The sequence below is a fragment of the Crocodylus porosus genome, unplaced genomic scaffold, assembly GCF_001723895.1.
Source record: "Crocodylus porosus isolate Cpor-Errol unplaced genomic scaffold, CroPor_comp1, whole genome shotgun sequence".
NCBI lineage: Eukaryota > Metazoa > Chordata > Crocodylia > Crocodylidae > Crocodylus > Crocodylus porosus.
The window spans coordinates 116,380,360-116,400,117 of NW_017728886.1; positions in this window are offsets into that span (position 1 = coordinate 116,380,360).

The window sequence follows — 19,758 nt, forward strand, 5'->3', positions numbered from 1 at the left end:
TACAAAAGCACCAGCCATAACCCCCACCCCCCACCACCACCATGACAACAGGCAGTAGCACCAGCATGACAGCCTCCTCCACCCCATTTCACTCCTGAGGCTGAGGCTGAGGCTGAGGCTGAGGCTGAGCCTTCCAGTGCCAGAGGAAGAGCTGGAGCTGGAGTTGGAACTGGATCTGAGTGCCCTAGCAAGGGAAATCTTGTGGAAGGAGTGGGGATTTTCTGAGTTTGCGTTTCACACCCCTCAAGTGTCCACTAGAGCTAGGTCTCTTTTCCCAAAAGGCACTTCAGAGGAGGCCTATGGAGGGTATGGAGGCAAGTGGCTCAGCTGAGATGGCTGTGCCTCTGCCTGCTAAGGAGGGAGATATTGCAGTATCCATACATGCACCCACACCCCAGATGTAAGCGGGTAGTGTGATTTGCGATCATTTTAAACTGGCGGATGATCCCACATATGCTATCTGCCTGCACTGCCAAGCCAAAATCAGCCAGGGCAAGGGAACGAAACACATGAGCACCACGGTTATGCTGATGCATCTCTGCAGGCACCACTCGCAGTGTGCCATCAACCTCCTAGGTGCAGAAACTCATGGACTCAATATAGAGTCCAATATACACTGGAATTCTGACATACTACAACTTGCTGGACATCTGACTCCCCAGGTACCTCTCCACTTTTACCTGCGCTGCTACATCCCCCTTTCACCTGCCCCCACCCTAGCCTGTCTCTCACCCTCTGACACCTTCACTTCCATTTTCACTGACTGGCTTTCTTGCCTGCATTGTATGCCAGCCTCTGGCTTCTTTACTATTCCTTCTATCCAGGAACAGGATACACACCAACTGAAGGTGCTTTCTCAGCCCGACGAAGGATTTTTCCTAGATTCATAGATTGTAGAGTCAGAAGGGACCCTGAAGGATCATCATGTCCAACCCCCTGTCCCAGGCAGGAAAAGGACCGAGGACAGACGACCCCAGCCAGGTGCCTATCTGGTCTCCTCTTGAAGACCTCCAAGTTACGTGATTGTACTACCTTTCTTGGCAGCCCATTCTAGATTCTGGCCACCCTTACTGTGAAAAATTTCTTCCTAATGTCTAACCTAAATCTACTCTCCACTACTTTGTACCCAGTATTCCTAGTTACTCCTAGGGGTGTCTTGATAAATAGCACATCTCCAACTCTCTGTTGTCTTTGCTTGATAAACTTATAGGCTGCTAAAAGGTCTCCCCTCAGACGTCTCTTGTTAAAGCTGAAGAGATCCAGATCCTTCAACCTCACCTCATAAGGTCTTTCATGTAGGTCACTTATCATATGAGTGGCCCTCCTCTGGACCCTTTCCAGATTCTCCACATCCCTATTGAAGTGCAGCACCCAGAACTGGACACAGTACTCCAGCTGCGGCCTGACCAATGCTGCACAGAGGGGGAGCATCACCTCCCTCAATCTGTTGCTCATGCATCTGCTAATGCACAATAAGGTGCAGTTAGCTTTGTTGATGGCTTTGTTATGCTGCTGGCTCATGTTCATCTTGGAGTCAACTATCAGCCTGAGCTGCTGAGGAGGTCATCCCCCAACCTTTAAGTGTTCAGGGGATTTATCCTCCCTAGATAGAGTACCTTTCATTTGTCTTTGTTGAATTGCATCCTGTTTCATTCTGCCCATTGCTCCAACCTGTACCTGTTCCCTGCCCCGCCCCCTGTGTGTTAACTTTGCCCCATAAGTTGGTGTCATCTGCGAACTTGGACAGGGTGCTCTCCACACCCTCATCCAAATCGCTGATGAAGATATTAAATAACACTGGTCCAAGGACCGAACCCTGAGAGACACCACTGCCCATCTCCTTCTAGGTTGAAAACAATCCATCCACCACCACTATCTGAGTGAGGTCCCTAAGCCAGTTTGCCACCCACCTGACTGTGTAAGCGTCCACTCCACAGCCTGCTAGCTTTCTTATTAGAACAGGATGCAAAACTGTATTGAAGTCCTTCTTAAAGTCCAGGTAGATGACATCTGCCTCAGCTCCTGTGTCTAGACAGTATGCTACCTGGTTGTAAAAGGCTATAAGGTTTGTCAGGCAGGATCTACCTATGTTGAACCTGTGCTGGTTTCCTTTCAGCATCAGTTCCCTTGCTGGGCCTTCACAAATGTGCTCTTTTTTCCAGTGTTTTCCCAAAGATAGAGGTAAGACTGACTAGCCCAAAGTTACCCAGCTCATCCCTTCTCCCCTTCTTAAAAATTGGTACCACGTTGGCCCTTTTCCAGTCCTCAGGGACCTGGCTAGATCACCATGAGTTCTCAAACAGCCGTGCCAGCGGCTCAGCTATGACATTGGCCAACTCCTTCAGCACTCATGGATGAAGGTAATCCGGGCCTGCTGACTTGTACCCATCCATCCAAGCTTTTTCAACTTGAAAGCTTGGTAAGATATATTTCTCTAACTATATTCAGTTGGTCTACTAAAAGATACCAGATTAGATTGACTCAAAGAACCTTGTCTGCCAGTGCCATGTCCTTAGACCAACACCCCTCAGCCCTGACAATTATTCAAGTCATTGAACACATTTCAACTTTCTATTCACTCCCACAACTGAACTGTGCGTTTCTTCCCCATTTCCAATGATTCCTGTTTCTTCACCGTCCTTAAATGCCTGGCAAATATCACCAAACAGGGCCCCAAACCATTTACCCAGACTCTCTCTGCTAGCCCATTTCTCAGTTTGTTGCATATGATTAGTATAGTCTGTTCTCCTTGAAGTAGAACTAGACCAGACTTCCCTTCACCTCATCACATATACATTTTGGAAGATTTCAGAACTTTTGACAAGAATACCCAGTTCCACTCATGAGTGGGGAGCAAATTAACACATCATTATTTGTAGAGATGGTTTCTGCAGTGCACATACATATCGAACAGGCCTGAGCTAGGGGGTCACTGTTGCTTGAAACACTATTGACTCTGTTGGGGACCGTAAGGAAAATCATGAGCTTTTTGTCTTTCGGCTAATATCATGCATAGCTTGTACTCTATATAAGCAGATACAGAAGTGCTGCTTAGAGATATGTTTTTGGTCACATCTACATGAGACATTTACTGCACAGTTGATTACAATGACAATGATGAGTATTTGTAAATAGGGAGAAGGGGCTGCAGGGTGAAGAAGTTGGGGGGGAAGACCCCCTCCCCCAGATTTATTTTCTCTGGTGTAGCAGTGGAAGGGGGGCAAAATCAAGGCAAACTCCAATAACTAGGTTCTATAAGTAGAAAACTATTTTTAGAATATGCATTCCCCCCACTCACACATACACACACATATGTATCTTATATAAAATCTAATTATTGGCGACATCTTACCATCAGGGTCATCTAATATTTGAGTAGATATGGTACCTACAGAATTCACATATTTTGTCATAGTGTAGAATAAATAACAAATAAAAGTACTGTTGAACTCACTGCTGATTTCAGACTATTCTTTAAGGGCCATGCTACTTGCACAAGTGAGAAAAATGTGTGCACTTGAAGAATGCATTTTAAGAATGCTGCTAAGAATGCATTTTCCTGGGTGTAGTCAGTGCTCTGTCAGTATTTTAGCTACTAAAATTTTATCCTGATGCCATTCAAGATGGTGGCACTACATTATAAATGGATGTATCTGTTCTCAAGTGAAATAAGGGTAAGACATTTTAAAAAAAAATCTGGTCTCTAAAACAGCTTTAGAATGGTTGTAAATTTATCAGCCTGTAGCTGGGAGCCCCAGCCTGGTCACATGGGGCATTTGTATACAGGTTTGCACAGCAGCACCAGGTGCTTTTAAAATTACCCTGTGTGGCTGTGCTTGCAGTTGTATAGGTGGTGAAATGCACATCAGCACTGAGAAAATGGCAGTGGTGTGCTTTTGAACTAAAACACTTTGGAGGTGCTTTAGTTCAAAAGGATACCATTGCCATTTTCTGCATGCTGACTTGCTTTTTGCCTCTTATACAACTGCATGTGATGCAGAGCAATGTATGTCAGCTTGCATGTGGAGCAGACTCAATTAACTCAATTAATTCAATTAATTGAGTCTGCTCTGATGCGCTGGATCTCCAGTATGTCCCATAATGAAAATGTATGCCCATGTTCAATTAATGATGTGATAGGAACTGGCCACAAAGTTACCACATTTTTTTATGTAATAACTTTGTGGCTTATTCCTTGTTTTATCATAAATTAATATTGTGGTATTAATTTGTGGCTTGGTAACAAGACACAATTAACTGGTTAATCAGAAGTGTAATGTATGCAAGAGGCCACAGACAAATAGTTTTTATAATGCTTTCTCCATAAATTTATCCAGGTTGATGTTAATCTCAATTAAGTTCCTTCTCACTGTTCCACCTAGAAGACTGTTCTACAGCCTCATTCTTCTAACGGCTAAAATCCTTCTTTTAATATGGAATTTACAAATAATTTCAGTCTCTGAGGAATAAACAAATAAACAGAATTGTCTTTTCTTTTAATACTTTCCTCTCAGAACAAAAATTAGTGTAGCTAAGGAGCCTCTATTTGTATCTCTCCAAGTCTGGTCTCTACTGGGTGGTCTCCTTGTAGACAACTATCATTGCTTGACTGAGTAGTGTTCTGTATTAAAAAGAATTACATTATCCATGCTATAAGCAGTCTTCTACAAATCCATTATCTCACTTATAAGGAAATTTGGTTTTCTGTGTAATCTCATTTGAAGTTTCCCTTCTCCTTAGGCTAGTGATGGTTTAGAATTGTAGTATGTTAAAGGGCCTAAGGGCATCTGGTACATTGAAAACATTATTCAGAAACATATATTCAAGTTTCTTACCACTATAGTTATTTACACTTCTATTATTCTCATTAAGGAACTAACATAATGCATCCTTAATATATTAGTTAGCATAGCTAATACATATTTCCTTAAATCTTTTGTCTGGTCATTTGTTAATTATGTTACTTCTGAAAAAAACTGCTCTTAGACTACCAGCTTTTTCCATCCTTTTTCTTCTTATCAAGAGCCAAGAGATCAGTAATTTTGTGATAATCTTTGTAAATGCAATTTTGTCAGGTTTTTATGAACAAAATATTTGATTCATTAACTAACTGTGAAGCAATTTTATCACAACTTTAAAGAATAATTTCTTCAGGCAAAGTGACACCAGTGGTAATCTTTATCCATTCTGTTGACTAATACTCAGAAGTCACACTTCTTAGGAGCTGCAGTGTTTCAGATACACTCTGTCTTTTATAAAGTTATTGTCATGGTAAAATTTTAAGTGTATGCTGACAACACAGAAGAGCTGGAACTGACATGTGCGTTCAACTCTGTGAGTGGAAAATTCCAGGGCTCACCCAGCACGTGCCCCCTGGGTGACCTCGGGGTCTGTCAGTCATTACTGACCTACTTTCCCCACAGACGCATGCTCAGTGACCTTGGGCACTGACCATCGACCACGACCCGGATCGTCCCTGCTGGCCTTGACTACATCTCCGTCTCAGTACTTCTCGGCTTTTGACCTTGGCTTCGGATACCACCACTTCTCTTCATCGTCCTTACTGAACTGGCATCACATCTCCATAACGTTACAGTTTCGTTGTGTGTCCTTCTTTACATGAGCTGTTGACCAGCCCTAGGACTATCCAACAGGCAGCCGCATCTAGCTCCGGCTAGAAAGCAAGGGCTTGTTGGGGAACCCTGTGGGCCAACAGACCCCTTCATTTATTTGTTCATTTACCAATACTGTAAGTGAAGACATCATTTCCTACGGATCAATGTGTAAGTCAATAAAATCAATTCTGTTTAAGAAACCACTACGTTTCTATATCGTTCAGACTCCATCACCGCTAATCCCACCTGTTCGTTCCAATCCGCCACCACCCAGCTGCACCACCATGACACCGTGAGCTTGGTTTACCAACTCCGGGACAGTTATATATTAAAAAAAGATTATAAATTGATTTTGGCAAAAACCATAGGTATCTCCTACTAATGGCATACAGACGTATGTAGGCTTAAGAGAATTTTTGCTAAGGAAATCAATTGATCAGTTAATTAGAATATTTAGAATATTCATTATCTTTTGATGTTACCATCAGCCCTGTAGTGAGAATTTATTATATAATCCCCATGGGGGAATTATATCCTCTTATTTATAGTCATTAAAGTATAATGTAATAACAAATATCGACCACTGTTAGATTTAACATTACCTTTTAAATGCCAATATAGTCAAAGGCTGCCAGTCATGAGGGGAAATATAAATCAAAATATGGAGATTGCTCAGCTTGTGCTGCTGTGATCTATGTATAGCAAGCTTTGACCCCTGAAGCAAAATACTGTGGGGAAGTGAAACAGTACATGAATTCTACAGATGTTACCCCATGAAATGATATACTACAGCTTCCCTTAGCATGGCACTAGGCATGCATGTTAAACGTTGTATCAGCGGTGCTTATTGGTGTAGGCCCAGCACTATGAAAGTGGCTGGTATGTCTTATTGGGACATAGCATGTAGAGGTGTGCTGTGTTTTACTTTAGTACTTTCCAGCCCAGTCCTTTTCTGCCATAGATGTGGACTTGGTTGGTTCTGCTCTGAACATTGATAGGAGGTGGGGACTGAGTGGGTGATAAACAAGTGTCAAGGACTGTGTACATTGTCTCTGTGTCCTGTGAGCTTTTCTGAGGTGCCTCAGAAATACCATAGCCTTGAGTAAAAACCCTAAGTGAATTAAGCTTTCTTTATTAGAGTTAGATACGTAAGATATAACAGTCCCTGTGATATGTTGGGTAACTCTCAGAAGAGATGTGAGTCCAAACATGACTTTTGTAAAAAAAATGCGTTTGACTAGCAATAATTAGAGGAAACTCAGACTGCTCCAGTTTATGTCCTGGTTACCTAAGGGCAGTTATGGGAGTTGAGCCTGTGTTTAGGGATACCTGAACTTTCTTATTTATACATGCTCTCCTTGGCTAGAGACAGTAGCTACACATAAACTGGTTTAAGTGATCAGAAACTGGCTTAAGCCTGTAAAGCTAGGGACAGACATTCAAAAAGCGTGATATTGAATTGAGTCAACCTTTGCAGGTTAATCTAACTTGGCTAGGCAGAACTGGTTTCCAACTATACAGATAATCCCTCTGGACTGAGGAAATTCAGGCAGATGCCTGCAGTGGCTCAGGCTAGAAGCTAGAGGGGCAGGCTAGGGCAGACCTCCCAGACCTTCCGTGGAGCTAAACTGAGGGAGCCATAGCCAGGCCTCAGCAGGGCTCTGATTAGGAAGAAGAGTGAACTGCCACCCTGCCTGCAGTCCCAAGCTTTTCCATGCTTTCTGCTTAAGGGGTGGGGGGTGTTGCCAGCCTGCAGCCCTGGGCTATCACTCCGAGACAAGGGGGGAGGGGTTCGTGTGCATGCATCTGTTGATGATACAGAGCTTTTCATTCTTCCTCCCTGCTTCTGTATACTCTCTTCATCAAACTGACAGGCAAGAAAGTTGTAGGGGGGGAGCTGGTAACAGTGTTTATCACCAGTATCTGAGTGTTTATTGCCCCATTAAGAAAACAACAGGGAGACATTACCAGCTATCTGTTGATTCAGTACAGACCCAGTATGTGGTCTGTTGGCTAATACACAGACACCTCAGCAAAGGTAGAGGGGAGGAGGGAATTTGTGCTTAGCAGAGAGTGATGAGGGGGAGGGAAGGGAGAAAACATCTCTTCTCAAATGTTTCCAAGGAAAGACATTAAGCTATCCATTGATTAGCTCCAAAAAGCCTGTCTGTCATTGGCTCTCCCAAGGCATGGACTGTAGCCAGCATGTGGTCTGTTACCTAATTTGGAGGTGTCTGCTAAATCAGAGGAGCTGGGGGGGATAATCCCTGTTTAGCACAGAGAATTCAGACAGATGCAGAGGGGAGGGGCCAGACCTGATCTGGAGCAGAGAGCCCCACCTAGCTCAGAGAGCATGCTGGTTTATCTTAAACAAGCAAGAGCTCTGGGACAGAAATTGCATAACCCAGTTTGAGCTAAATCAGTTAACTCTAATAGTACATTCAACCAGGTTTATCTCAACCCAGTTTCAGCTGTTTTCAAACTGCCTTGTGTGCATTGAACATCTGTTCTGTTACAGGTTTAAACCATTTTCTGATCACTTAAACCAATTTATGTGTCATGTCTGTCCTTAGCCTAATAGAACAGAAGTTCAGTGTACATAAATCAGTTTCAAAATGACTTAAACTGCTTTAAGATAAATCTGGTTGAATGATTTGGGTCAAACCAGTTTATGAAATGGCTATTGCAGACACCTTCCTGGTTCTATTTAAATCACAGTGCCCCAGGATTCCAGCATGCTTTGTAGCCCTGGGCTGGGCTGTGCTATCTGCTCCAGAGAGAAGGGCTGGCCTCATCCCTCTGCTCCCTAGCTGGAACAGTGAAGACTGGCTTACAAGGTGGGTGGGCAAGCACAGCTGGGGATGCAGCCCAGTCTGGGGTGGGGAGGGGGACTGCCCCCCCAGCAAACCCCAGCTGGGGTCTGGGGCCTGGGGCCAGGGAGGGGAGGTTAAACACCTCTTCCCCTGTTAAAACTTACTGCTGGCTGTGACTGTGGACTACAAATCCCAGAGGCACCCGGAAGTAGAAAGCAGAAGTGATGAGCAACCCTGCAGAGTCCCTGTACTGTAAGTCTGGATTGCAAATCCCAGAGACATTGGGGGCAGCAGGAAGAGTACACAGCCAGAGAGCCATGCTCTAGTAATCCTCTGTTTCTGGCCTGAGCCACTGCAGACATGTGGCTGCATTTCCGGAATCAAAGGTAAATGTCTGTTCACTTCCATTTCAATTTAATCTGTACATCTTAGACTAACCTACAAAGACTGAATCGATCTGTCTTGGGCTTTTTGACTGCCTGTACCTAGCCCTAGGAACCCAGGAGCATATTTATGCAGTGTAAAGCTGTTAAGTATTTCTGTAGGCAGGTGAAAGTCTCAGATCACCTATGAAACTGTCCTTAGGGCTGATTTATTCAATTTTATGCAGTTGAGACTCTTGCCCAATGTGTTTACATAAATGCTTGGCATTGTATAAGATCAAAATAGCCAGACAAAGTACATTAATTACTTTTAAAGATACATTTATCAGTGAGAGATCCATATCTGTAGCCTGAACAGCATTCAGATTTCACATTGTAAATGCAGTGTGTAAATAATTCATTGCCTACAAATTGTAGATTGTATTTTTCTGCATTACAAAGACAACTTTACCATCTTCTCTCTTCAGAATAAAAACTATAAGTGCATAAAAATGGGATTGCTAGAATGTTACACAGAAATATTGATTCATAACTTGAAGTTAGGTAAATGACTGGCAAGATGTAAAACTGAAAATGTGACTCTCATAATATTAGGACAATAATACTGAAGAACAACCCTTGAGAGATTATCCTTATTCATTAGTAAGCATCCACTATATGACAATCATCTTGGTGTTTAGAGGAAAATCCACATTTCCAAGTCCAAAGTACATCTAGAAGTTTCAGAATCTACAAACTTGACAGAGAATGAATATTTAAGAATAAGTGCCAATTTATATAATATCATATTTCTGCAGCATGGTACTTGTGTAACTGATTTTCCACCTTCACAGGTTTCAACAAGGTGAAGACATCTTCAAAACTTAGCCATCCTGAAAATAAACCATAATTAGGTAGATATTGCAAGTATACAAGAGAAAAGAAATTGTCCTGCTGTTTTTGTCAGCATGAAAATTATAATGAGATGAAGCAAATATTTAATAGTGAATAATTTATTTGAAGAATTTAACCTCTATGTTTTCTTACAGAACATTCACAGACAAATCAGTTTCCTGTAATATATTTGCTGTTTGATTTGACTCACCACATATTCAGTAATTTTTTCTTCAAAACTGGGATTGCCCATAAACAATTCACTTTAATTATTCAGTGTTAGGTAATCAGAATTCAGATTGTACTCATACTGATGAATCTCTATTCCTTGATGGAATTAATTCAGTTTTAATAATGCAGATTAGGGTATTATGACACAAAACTCTGGGGTAAAGCATCCACACTTGAGGACAGGAGAGCGATCCTGGCTGACCTTGACAGGCTCAGCAAATGAGCGGACGAGAACCTGATGGTGTTTAACACTGGAAAATGAAAGTTTCTCCACCTTGGGAAGAAAAACCTGCAGCATGCTTATAGGCTCAGCAGTGCTACTCAGGCTAGCACTATGGATGAAAGGGACTTGGGGGTCATAATTGAGCACAAGATAAACATGAGCCTTCAATGTGATGCTGCAGCTAGTAAAGCAAGCAAAATGCTGGCTTGCATCCATAGGTGCTTCTCAAGCAAATACCAGAATATCATTCTCCCCTTGTACTCGGCCTTGATGAGGCCCCAGCTGGAGTACTGCATCCAGTTTTGGGCCCCACAATTCAAAAAGGATGTGGAGAAACTTGAAAGAGTGCAGAGAAGAGCCACAAGAATGATCAGAGGTCAGGAAAACAGACTTTATGATGAGAGGCTGAGAGCCATGGGACTCTTCAGTCTGGAAAAGCGCAGGCTCAGGGGTGATCTGATGGCCGCCTATAAGTTTATCAGGGGTGCTCACCAGGATCTGGGGGAATGTCTGTTCACCAGAGTGCCCCAAGGTCTGACAAGGTTGAATAGTCACAAACTCCTCCATGACCATTTCAGGCTGGACATAAGGAGAAGTTCTTTACTATCCAAGCCCCCAAAGTTTGGAATAGTCTGCTGCTGGGGGTGGTTCAAGCACCTACTTTGAACACCTTTAAGAGACATTTGGATGTTTATCTTGCTGGGATCCTATGATCCCTGCTGACTTCCTGCCCCTGGGGCAGGGGGCTGGGCTCGATGATCTTCCAAGGTCCCTTCTAGCCCTAGTGTCTATGAATTTATAAATCCATGAATCCATGAAAAGGAATGGTGGGGATTTAATCTTTTAGTGAAAGTAATACTTTAGAAAGAAGCTAATGAGAAATAGAATAAAAGAAATTAACAAAAATATAAATGTTTCCTTTCACAGGTCCTGCCAGAGACAACATACCCATCAAAAAAGCAACTTCAAGTATTATAGTCTGTGTGCAGAAGTGAAATTTCAACTTTACTTGCTTTATTAAATAAATAGTCCTGTGGGCCTGAACCATTCCAGCTATGGTGGGTGCAGTCAGATCCTATCTGTGACCTGTTAATTGTCTGTATCGAGGCAAAGGATAGCTTTGGGGAATCACACCATCTCTCCATTTTAGTATGTATGATATACTCTGAAGAGGGAAAAGAGATCAGGGGAACAGAGATTGAGACTGTGCTGGGAGAGAGGCCCTTTTGCAGCAACTGCTCTTTGAAGTTAGGAGGAGGCAGTGGAGTGGCACAGGCATGGAATGCTGAAAAGGAACGGAAAAGCAGCGGTTGGGGAAAGGACGAGCCATGGTGTGGAGACTGGGACTGAGGGGTCCTGGGAGCTGGCTGTATCTAGAGTTAAGGGACTCAACCAAGAGGGAAAACCAGGAGTCCTTGAAGAAGTGAGAACAGTCGACTCACCTAGACTAGGCGAGAGACGCAGTGGAAGCCGCGAGTAAAACAAACAAAAAATGAGAACAACGCCGAATTACCAATGGAGCAAATTCAGGCCAAGTTCATTTTTTTCTGTTTTGTTTTTCCAGTATTGTTTGGGGATCTTGATTTGGACAGACGGTGTTCTGGGAGCCAAAAGGAAAAAGGGAGAAAAGAAGAAAAAGAGTGAAGGAAGTTTCTTTGTAGTTTAATGAATGATAAAAACAGTTAAAATCATTGACTTTACCTATGTTCATTCATGTTGTTTTACATTAAATAAATACAACAAGTGTCCTGGAAAATGAAAGAATAAAAACAATTTAAAAGATTATTTTGTTTTCCAATAAATTGATTGACTGCATAAAGCAACAAGTGGATTCTTTTTAGTGGAAAAGGGTCTGGGGGGTTGGTTAGAAGAGCGGGGAGTGAGATATCAATTGACAATAAAAATTTCTATCTATATTGTCAGGGTCATTCTGTTTTCATAAAAGCTCCTGGCAGATAACATTGAATTAGATTAAGGAGTGGTTGGTAAGAGTCAGATTTAAAATGCAGAAGTACTCCAGTCGGGCTTCCCAAGAGGTAAGAAAAGAAAAAAGAAAAAGCCCCACATATACCACCATAAACAGCAGTAACGGGGCCCGTTCTCCATTACTAGAGTGGAAAAGGGAATTGGGGTGCCCGGGTCCCCCTCCTCCATGCTCCTTTGAGGTCTGCTAGTTTAAGCCTTCCCTTTGTGTTGTTCCTTTGCCTGTTTCTTTTGTTGGACACCCACCTCCCCCTCTACCTTCCCTATATTATTTGTTTTCATGTTACTTATACTTTCTTGTGCTGCTGAAATTAACTAACAGATGTAGAAACCTGAAAAAATATGGCTGCTGGATCTAGGTTTAAGCAATCCCTGATGGCCCAAGAATAGAAGTAGAAGAGTCATGTGACCTGAAGTACCCTTTATAAGCCCAAGGTTCAGACTGGTGTTTGGCCACAGGAGCCACGGCCACGGGAGGAAAGAACTCATTACGGAAAGGCAAAGGGATTGAACTCTAGGCTGGGAAGAAGGGACTCACAGTGGCAGCTAGGGGAGAAGCAAACCAGACATTTTGCATTGGGAAGCGGATAAGCTCTGGAACCTTTTCTTTGTTTGTAGCTTGGAGAAGACTATCCCAGTGTGAGGCAAACTCTTGGTGGGCCATTTTTGTTTTGAGACAAGCAGGCACCTATGGTTTTGGTGACTTTTGTTCTCAGTGTCCTGAATTGTGGCTGTAGGGGAGTGGGAGACCACTGAGAGGAGTGCTTGGGAGACACCCTGAATTTCAAATGTAATTGAGAAGACATAAGATAGATACTGGGGAATATGTTTTGACCCTGAAAGGGAAAAGCCTTTCATGGAGGAAAAGGTGGTGGCAGGGTTTGGGAAACACATCCTCAAGCTTGAGGGGTCACCCCACTAGGCCCTAAGCTTGCAACCCTGCATAGCGGGCTCTGAGCTAAAGGGTACAGCTTGAGGAAAAGTAGGACAGGGCAACGAGGGCCCCAGCCTGGACAAGAGTCAAAGGTCTCCTAAAGATCTCCTCAGCTGTGAGCAGCTTTCCCTGCTAGTTTGTTCCATCAAGACATAGCAGGTGGAAGTACTAAGGGGGACAGCTGGAAGGAATGAGAGGAGCTAGCAGAAAGAGGCTCCTAAAATTGGGTATGCCATGGTAAACCCCATGGCCAGCACAGAACAACATATCACTTGTGCTGGGTGTACCTCAACATATAAAGTTAAAATAATCTTTATTAGGAATAAAATTTGACTACTCAAGAGTTGATGGACATAAAATATAAAAGGGGAGGGAGCACATTTGTTGACGAACTCATTTTTAAATTTAGAGAGGTGGTTAGTCATATTTGTCTGAAGGCAAATATAGGGTAACACTGCCTTTTAAACACAATTATAGCCAAAGGCTGCCAGTCGCAAGTAGAAATATAAACCAAAATATAGAAATGACTGAACTCATGCTGCTGTATTTGACATGCAGAGGGCTCTGATTAACTGGTTAATCTCTAAAGTGCCACTCTTCCCTACCTTCTGCTATTTTTAAATTCAGTGAACACTCGTGGGCACCATTTACAGTTTTCCCTGATCTAGGATATAACTGCAAATACCAGTGTTCTTATCCAACTAAAACTCTTTTTTCCAGTAACACTTAATGTGTATTATTGTTGTTGTTATATTTACTACCTCTGCAGCCTCATGTGACAGTTTTACACCAAATGCATGTCTGGCCTATATGTGTCTATGCACATTCTATTTGTACGTTTAATAAACTTTTATTACATGGATGAATACATGAGCTTGGACATTTGCCTAGTTTGTTTAATGTTACTGGCTGGGGGCTGGGGATGCTTTCATTCAAGTGAGTTAGAGTAGTTGGTAGATATATACTACAAGATTTATGCAGCTGAATATGTTATTTCTGAATATAGGCAGGCATGGCATTCTTCTCCTCAAATACTGTGTACCTAATAAAAATATTTATAAAGATACTTTTCACTATCATACTGATGTGCAGCAAATGTTTGCTTTAAAACTTCCAATAAATAAACAAAAATGTTAAGATCTCTAAAGTAACAGAATACAAAGCTGATTTACTTTTGGCTCTGTGATTCTGGCAAAAGACGTTTGTTTGTTTTTTAAAAAGGAAGTTTTACCAATAATTTCTTCTTTCCAAGCCATGATATAGTACTATCTGGAAATAAAAACAGGAAGAGAACTAAGAAGAATTTCTGCTATCTTTATGAAGTATATTTGATAGATGCTAGTGAACCTTGTTTTACTTGTTGGCCAGCTCTTTTGCCCTTGCCCTTGATGCATTCCCTTTACAACCAGTGAAATAATGGATTGATCTAAATTTCAGAAAGGAGCCAACAAGGTCAATTTGTTTTCTTAACATTTTCTTCCACATCTCAAGTTCATATATTATAAGAAATACTTTACCACCTCCTGTTCTCAAAACATTTGATTAGGAGATAAAATATTTTTTAAAGGGAAACTGGTAATATTTCACATTCACTTTTCCTGCACTGTTGTTAGGTGGTTTTTGCTGAAAACTTTTGAGCATCTCTTATGTGCCAGTATACATTATATTTATGAATGCACATACACACACATTTGTATTTGTGAAGAATGTATATTAGTTCCATAAATACTGTAGGTACCTAAGAATGTTTGCACAGAATTAAATCAAAAGATGCCTGTCCATGAGAAAGCATAAAGTGAAAAATGAGGAAGCTAAGATTTTCATCATCAGTTTGTCCTGACAGTTGACTTTTGCTCTTGCCTCTTGGCTGGTATCTGACATTTCTTGGCGGGGTGGGCAAAACAAAACTTACTGGTCTATGTAATTTGAATACTGAGAAAATACTGTTAAAACAGATTTTATTGTTGAAAAACATTATACGTTTGTCAAATGTAAACAAAACAAAACAAAAAATGTCACATCTCCACACAGGGGCAAGTTGAAAGAATAACATTTCTTCTGGCAATATTTTTGTCTAGAAGCCTTTCTTGTCACAGTGCTCCCAATACATTTTATTCTGAAACAAAGTCAAGAGGATCTGCTCTTTGCTTTGGCAACTTCCAAAGATAGGTAAGAAGAGACTTACTTTCCTCTGGTGTTTCTCTTTCTACCATGACACTGACCCTGCCATCAAGTTCACTCAACTCTACTCATACCTGAAATCTCCAAAGAAGAAGGCTTTGCACATATATCTGTGGTCCACACTGGGACTGGGAACTGATGGAAAAAGCTCTGGAAAAGGTTTAGGGCCCTAATTTTGCAAAGAAATACCAAATACAATGCGTGTACCTGCAAATAGTCTCTTAGGGTATGTCTACACTGCTCAACTATAGTGCTAGGTCATGTTATATTGAGACACACCATATCTGGTTGGTGCACAGATAGCAATGAAATACAGTGGCTACACTGTCTCCATATTAGGAGGTAGGGCATACAGAGTTCTTTAGTATGTTGATTCCTGGGGTTATTGGTGAAAAATATAAACCTTCATGGGACAGCCGGAATATCTGTTGTTAAGACCGTATGGGAGTCAGGTTTTTCCTAGAAGCTTCTGCTGGTGTAATGTTGCTTAGGGGAGCAATTTCTTTTTTCTTTAAATGACCTTTCCATGCTGCCAAAAACTATAGCCTAGACAAGTATACTGGCAAAAAAGTATACCAGAATAGTTTCTTCTGGCTCCCCTCCTCCTTTTTTTTTTTCAGGAACAAACTACATTGACAAAAATACCAGCAAGAAAAGGTGGGAGGTATAAGGTGTGGCTATTCTAGAAGGACATGTATATAGTTAAGGGAAAAACATTTTCTAGTGTAGGTCTTTGCATATACAACTGACAATTCTGAGGGTAGACTACCTGCCTTCCTCCATGCAATACAACTGCAGCACTATTCAACACAAGTGAAAGACTTTTAATTTAGAGGGTTTTTTTCACTTGCAACCATTTTGTTGTGTTGTAAATATAAACAAAGAAGCCTTGCACAATACTGCCATATCGAAAATGCATCTACATTTCTCCAAAGCTCTCCTTTTCCTGAAAACAGATTCCTTATACTCCACAATGATCTGGTACAAAAAATCAGTAAAAACTAGGTTAAAAGATTCTGTCTGCAAAGAATGCATTTCTACTATGCTGTTTTCAAAAGAAATGTAATGGTAAACACAAGTCTCAACAGCCTGGTTAATGTCCTTGGGAACTAAAAGTTGGAAGGTACCAGGTTCCATTTACGTAATATTTCCTCCCAGTGGAATATGTGTTGATTTATAGAGAGCACTTAAAATAAATTGTTCAGATCTATTTCTACCATATAATCTTCTTGATATAGAGCTAGCTTTAAATCTCTCTCTTGCCCCATTCTGAATGGCTTTATCCTCATAAAAGTGTTTAAAGGTTTTAAATTTAAGATGGGACAATAGCCACCTGATGAGTTTTGGACACTATCTAATGAGCTGAGCTTGAGCAATTGGAAGAAAGATCCAGAACTCCTGAATTGGATTTCTAATATTTAATGACCTCATAACTTCTGTCTGTTACTTTAATGGAGATGGTGGTATTAATTGAATCAGCCTCATTAGGGAATGAACTTTCACTACTTTTTAACACTTATCAATGTGCAGAAGGAAACTATTGTCATTTTGGTGCATTTTTTTCCCCATACCAGCAAGATTAATTACTCTTTGATTAATACAATTTTAAAAAATTGCAGTGTACATTATACTATGGATGATAAAAAGACCCTCTTTAATGACATGGAACTCACACTGTTAAAGCTTTCAGAATGTTCTTTCAATCATTTATAGAAAATTAAAACTCCTTTTTTCAGTTGTTCTTAATAGATGCATATTTCAAATGTGGTTGGATGACCTATAAAATGTGTGTCTAAGTGTGTTATGTCTATATCAATATATCTATGGATATAAATATATAGCACATGTAGATATAGATAGATAGATAGATAGATAAATATACATCTATATAGTTATATGTATTATAGACATACATATCAATGTTTTTGATTCAGTGAAGAAAATATGGCTAAAATTCCCTATTCCCTAAGAAAGGATTACTTTTCTTTTTCTTTTTTTCTCTTTTTAGTTTGCTATCAGCTTAATAAAGAGTTCATACATGCTGAAAACTAAATGGCCTAAAAAAAGTTGGAATTCTATTCTAGTCAAGATAACAATCAGGATTTCATTGGCATTATGTTTGTGATTATTTGCTCTATAAATTATGTTTTTAATCACAAGAAACAAATAAGGTATTAATCCATGCTCAATTTCCCCAAAATTTTAGAGGCAGAAGATCTTTGTGATCCCCCTCTACACATTACAGGTATCATGTAATTAACTGGTTAACCTTGAGACATGCTACACATGCAAAGTAGATATCATGCCATAAAAAGCTCCAAGCAGATAGAAACTTAGATGTTGAAAATGTGTATTAACTTTATAGCTGGTTGCTATTGAGCTTTAATTTGCACATGCAGCAGGCTTTAACACATCCCGTCCCCCAAGGCTGGGGGATTATGGCTGCTGTGATCCCCCAGCCCCAAGGGTCCGTGGGGCACCCCCACATCTCAGACCCCCTCAACTGAAGGGGTTCCCAACCTGTGCAAATTTGCTTCTTGCCAGTGCAGGGGGAGCCTGGGATTAGGCTCCCCATGCATCAGCAATATGGTGAGATATGATCTAATATGCAATCCTACAATCACATCTCCTGCCATGCATGTCTGGCATGGCAGGAGGCACAATTGTGTAGTTGACAGATATCCCATTAAACCTTTATCTGCACATGTAGAGGGATCCTCCGAGTTATAAATAAATTGCAAAAATGGTAAGTAATGCTGCATAAACTCATCAACCACCTGAGATATTACACTGTTAGCTAAAGGGAATATGAAGCTCAATGGAGCTCTGTACATTCACGCCAGCAGTGTATCTTATTTTCCATATTTATACACAGTAGCACTTGAAGTATCAGAGTATTTTTCTCTACTTAGGAAAGAAAATATTAAGTTGACAAATATTTCTGTGGATTTTTCTTCTTTTTCAGGAGCTGTTGTAGCAAAGGCAAAGGTTTTTCCTTGCATATAGTTATAGCAGGACCAGAAACAAGTGCGTTTGTCAATGTTGCATGATTGTTTCCAGTATACTAACCCCTTGTCCTCAGCCATTTACAGCTTTTAGAGAATTTCACTCTCTTTTGATTGCTCCCTGCTCTATGAATTATTGAGAGAATGGAAAAAAAAATCTTTCCTGTTCATTAAACAGATTGCAACCTCTGAGGGCCTTGTTACACCTTATGCTGTAAGCTGAACAAATGTTAATCGGCTTAGTGTTGCTCATCTTAATGGAGCAGTCAAATATTGAGGTGAAAACCATCTCTGACTGTCCTTCATCTGCACAGCTGTGATGTGCCACTAAAAGACTGGTGAGCAGGGGCACAACTGGGAGCTAGGGTCAGGATCATCTTGCTTCTTGAGCATCTAGGGGCCTGCTCTTTTTATTTTCTCTGGAGTCCGCCCCTTCCCACAGCCAGCCAGGCACCACCTGAGCTTCAAAAAAGATCAGGCCCCTTGGAGCTCAGGCAGTGCTCACTTGGCTGGCATCCTGGCTGACCACAGTGTGACAGGGCAAGCTCCAGAGGAAAAAAAGGATTGGGCCCCCAGGACCCAGGCACATTCCCCAGCAGGGTTGGGTGGCTGACAAGGACAGAGCTTGGTGGCTGCAGCAGAGTAGCTCAAGGCCAGTTCCTGCTGACCCTGGACTCCTGCTGGGTTCTGCAGGGTTTGGCTGTCAGCAACCCTTGCCTGGCTTATCTGGCAGTGGCTGCATTTGGCAAGTGTCTGAAGCCCCTAAACCTCCTGTAGTAGTCAAATGTCTCCAGGCACAGGGTTCAGGGATCAGTGCTACCTGTCTGGATTTGGACTGTACAAAGCAGGTGGGGAGCCTGCACCACTCATAGCTGATTCCCAAGCCTGGCAAGGGTAGGAAGTCCCTTTGTTTACAATCTAGTTTTGTTGTTCCTGCCAGAAAGAGCCAGCACTGAATCCCTGGAGTTTGCTCACTTTGCTTGGGCCCAGCAGTCCAGGAACATGCCTGGGGGGAAGGGTGCAGAGACGGGACTTTTCATCCCTGCCAGGCTTGGGAAGCAGCTATGAGTGGCACAGCCTCTCCACCTGTTTTGTGCAGCCCCAACCTAGGCAGGCAGCACCAAACCCTGCACTCCATGCCCATAGCTGCCTAGGTCCTTTGGGGAACCAAGGGCTTCACCTGCCAGTTGTGGCCACCACTTGGAGAGCCAGGTATGGGGAGCTGGCAGCCAGACCTTGTACAGCCCAGAAGAGAACTGAGTCAGCGGAAACTAGCTTTGGGCTGCCATGAGACAACTACTGCACTGTGCCCTGCTCCAGCTGCCTGGGCCTGCAGTGGCATTTGTCTGGGTCTTGGGGGTGCAGGCACCAGGCAGGGGATGCACTTTAGTGGAGCACAGGCCTGGGCTCAAGTTCAAGCATGAGTTAGTGGGAGGGGTGAGCACAAGCCTGCCACCACCAGTAGGCACTGTGGCCCAAGTCTGGCTTGAGTATTCAAAGGAGCGAACCAGTCCAGG